General features: G+C 35.4%; 1 long non-coding RNA gene across 1 annotated transcript; it reads left to right on the top strand.

The window, feature by feature from the left end:
• Nucleotides 1–653: 653 nt before the first annotated feature.
• Nucleotides 654–3,977, top strand: LOC138886343 (uncharacterized). The gene is made up of 2 exons (XR_011405026.1): nucleotides 654–1,378; nucleotides 3,735–3,977. It is a non-coding gene; the product is annotated as an uncharacterized lncRNA (long non-coding RNA).
• Nucleotides 3,978–4,341: the final 364 nt, after the last annotated feature.

Raw genomic sequence — 4,341 nt, 5'->3', positions numbered from 1 at the left:
GGTTCAGGGCCATATGTAGTTTATTGTGACGCATCTCGTATTGGACTTGGTGCAGTGTTGATGCAGGATGGCAAGGTCATTGCTTATGCTTCGCGACAGTTGAAGATTTAGGAGAAGAATTATCCAGTTCATGATTTGGAGGTTGCCATTGTAGACATGTGATTTTTGACCCTCCCCGAGATTTAACCCATTTTAGCATTTAAATGTTTAGTTTAGGTCTAATCTAGTTATTTTAACTAGTTTTGACCCTTTTTCTTTATTTTATCAAAAATAAAAATTACAAAAATATTTCTTCTTTTTAGTTATTGTTAGTTTATATACCTTTCGTAAAACTAAAAAAAATACAAAAAATAGTACTTTATTTTTATTTTTGAAAATAACAAAAAAAATAGGTTTGTTTTAATGATTAGTCTTATCTTAATAGTTATTTTACTTAAGTAGGATTATTTGGTAAATGAGGTCGTATTTTAGTCTTGTTCACAGAGAAAAATAAAATTTGGGCTCAAATTACTCATTTTAAGCCTAATTTTCGGACCTAGCCCATAATTCCGAGGCTCATACCCCTTAACCTAAAAAACTCTAGTCTTTAAAAAGGCATCAGCCGTTTTTCTTTGGATAGGGACTAACATATACAAAAAATACAAGACCTAATACACAAGAGGAAAAAAAATCAGAAAAGACCTAAGGCAAAAAACCTTTCAGTCGTTCCTAAAAGGAACAAAAGACCTAGACCCTAGGCATCAGAAGATCCGCCGCAGAAGACATAGACCCCCCCCCCCCCCACCGTTCTGCTTCTTCTTCAACCAAACGCGACCCCCCTGAACATTTTCCAACTTCTGAAACAAAATCAAGAACGCCTAAAAAATCAGCCGCTGATAACACAAAAAAGGGACCCCATCCATTCTACTTTCTTCTTCAACAAAACACCTACCACTGTTCCTCTTCGTCTTCACAAATCAAACACCAGAAACGACCAAACGGACACCAACCAGCAATCTCCTCCAACGACCTTCCTCTCTAAAACAAAACCTGCAACAACCAACACCGGCTAGATCTCCTCAACATCACCATCTCCTACGGGCATAAACAAAACAAAAAAATAAGCAACGAACACATACAGAGCACATCAAAACGACATCCAGCAACAGCCATGAGATTTGCTCGAAATCGACCCCAATAACCAGTAAAAAGCAGCCACAAATAGCTCGTTTTCAGCCTGTTCGTTGTCAAGTTTCCGGCGAATTTGAGGTCCATAGAGTTCTGGCGAGGTTTTCATGTTTAGTATGTCGATTCAAATTGAGGTTCCGGTTGCAGGTTTTAAAGATTTGTTGAGTGTTATCTCCTTAATCAATATTTCAAAGAGTGTGCTGCAGTAGAGGTACATTTCTCGAACCTATATGTTATTTCATTTCGTTATTCATAGTTTGGTGAAGGATTTTTGGTATTTTGTTACGTCGGTTTGTTTGCATTTGCTGTCTTAGTTTCATTATTTGGTTAAGTGCCTTGATTCGTGATAGTGAATAGGATGAATTAATATTTCAACGCAACCTTGACTTATATAACTAAAAGTTTCGTAACTTATTCGGTATATGAAATGGTGAAGGAAACGACTTGAGTTGAAACTGATTTAGGCCTTTGGTGCGCTGTAGGGATATAATATGCTGTTGTTTTTTTAAGTTAGCCTTCATATCTAGTTGATACTTATGTCACTATTTTCTTATACTTGCTTGATAAAAATCATGTCTCAACCTAAGCTATTGTGTTGGTTAATAGGAAAAGAATCTGGGTTTAAGTTGGTTTTAAATGTAAATGGTTTGTTGTGACAATCTTGCGTACAATTAGAAGCACACAGTGAGTTAGGCTTGGGTTAATAAAATTTGAAAGGTTCTGGTCGAGGGGATTAATTTGAAGTTAAAAAAATTGAGTTATTTTTCTTATGGTTTTGTCTAATCGCATTGTTAGAATGTATGTTTAGACCGATCACACCTGGGTAGGCGAACCTTTAGGCGCGTTTTGAATTTATTATCTTGATTATGGACACGTTCGTGTGACATGATTACGGTTTCTAAAATGAATATTCGTAGTTTGCTCTAGGAACGTTTAATGTATCACTGCGATGGTGTACACGTTCGCATGACACGATTACGATTCTAAAAACATAATTGGAGTATGTGTTCGCGCAACTTCGATCAAATATTCTTAATAATAATAAAGTGTTATTAATTGTGGACACGTTCGGATAACATGATTTTGACGTGCCAAACAAATGGGTACATGTACGCGTGACCCGTTTCAAGATAATTTCTTAATTAAAAAAGGCAAATGCACATAGGTTCTAAAATAAGTAATTAGACAATTTGATTAAGCCAAGTATGATCAAAGCGACTGTGCTAGAACCACGGAACTTGGGAGTGCCTAACACCTTCTCCCGGGTTAACAGAATTCCTTACCCGAATTTCTGTATTTCACAGACATTAATACAGAGTCAAATCTCCTCGATTCGGGATTTTAAACCGGTGAATTGGGACACCATAAATTATCCCAAGTGGCGAATCTGAATTTAAATAAATAATTATGTTTTGATTATTGTCACTTTAATTGAAAAACTCCTATATACCCCTTCCGGGGGTAGTAAAAGGAGATGTGACAGCTCTGGCGACTCTACTGGGGAGGAGAAGAACCCAGAACTTTTGGTTCAGGGTTCAAGAATTCGAGATTGTTAATATGATTTTTACTTGGCTTTATTTATTATTGATATTACTTTATTTTCTGAACCTTTTGTGCTAATTGTTGTCTATTTACCGCTTTGATATTATTTGAATTGTATATAATTGTCTTCTTACGCCACCCCTCTAAGTCTTCTAAAAATGGCGCACACGTTCGCATGGCCCACTTTTTCTGTAGAAGTCATGCCAAATAGAACGAGGCTGGGCCAGCAACAAGGCCGGGTAGACTTTCGTGCTCCCGGTATGTTGCCCCCTCTTCGGCTCGAGTAGTCCGCTCGGGTAAGCCAGATCAATAACACAACCCCAGGGTTAAACTTAGAATAATATAACCTCATGATGGATCTCTAGTAGGCACATTTGTTTGCATCATGTGCATTTGACTTTGGGGACTCAACACAGGGGTTGAGTCCATCTAGGACAGGTGTACCCAAAAATAAAAGACCATCCTGATGCATCCTATGTGCTACATGTTACAATCTTCAAGGGTAAAAGGGTCATTTGGCGGATCAATGATAGTTGAGGACAAATGAAAAAAAAGAGGGTGAAGTGTGAAAATAAATCAAGTAGGGCCCAGTTATATTTTCTTTCACATTTTTGTTAAGAAAAAGAAAAATAAAATAAAAAAATCAAAAAAAAAGATTTTGCACTTTTTCATCATTTTCCGAAAATCAAAAAAGGGGGAAAGGAAAATCCAATAAGAGTTTATATGTTTCATCATTTTTCAAAAAAGAAAAAGACAAAAAGAGTTTATACGCATACCTGATTCTCGTCTTTCAGGGCGTGATACATAGGCAACCCACATAGGGTTCGGTCTTCCTAGTAAATCTTAGGTTCTTGGCTTTCCGGGGTCTTAGCCAAATTTTGCACATCTAGCCATCTTTAGGCCGCATAAGCCATTTTGCAAAAATAGCCTCAATCATGTCTTGCATATTGTCCAACAAGAAGTGTTATTGTCTCACATAGTGTTCTAGGTCTTTAACTTTATTTGGTCTTAATTTTCTCATACAGGTGTGGATCTACTTTCCGGAGTTTGGGCATGACAAACACCCTAGGACCATCCAGTCAGAGACGCTCATTCAGGAGTTTGCTTAAGGAGATTTCTTTTATGAGTCTGTTGTAATATTTATGTCATCTTTTACCTTCTAGTTTGTACAGTAATGTCGAGTCTTTTGTTATTGTACTTTCTATTTTGTATTTGGAAAAGTTGTTATAACTCAAAAATCCAAAAAAAAAAAGAGATTTTGCGTTTTATATTTCCGTTAGAAGTTTTCTTTAGAATATTAATATCTAGAACTCAAAATAAATAAAAATTTGCTTTTATATTTTCTTTTAGTACATTAAGACTAAAAATTCAAAAAAAAAAAATTCCTTTAGCACCTCTTTAAAAGTTTTCTTTAAGATATTAATTTCAAAATCCAAAAAAAAATTTCTTTTGAGGTTCCTCTTTGGGAAATATAAAATAAAGAAAAAACAAATTTCATTTTCACTAGAACTTTAAGACATTGTACATAGAAGAAACAAAACAGAACGTATTTTATCTTTTGTTTATCTTTAGAATATCAAAAATTGAAATCCAAAATATTGTTTACCTTTTTCATTGCTTGTTTCGAAATCT

This window comes from Nicotiana sylvestris, chromosome 2 (assembly GCF_000393655.2).
Source record: "Nicotiana sylvestris chromosome 2, ASM39365v2, whole genome shotgun sequence".
Lineage (NCBI taxonomy): Eukaryota > Viridiplantae > Streptophyta > Magnoliopsida > Solanales > Solanaceae > Nicotiana > Nicotiana sylvestris.
Note: the sequence above shows the minus strand (reverse complement) of the source record. Positions and strands in the feature narration are given on the sequence as shown.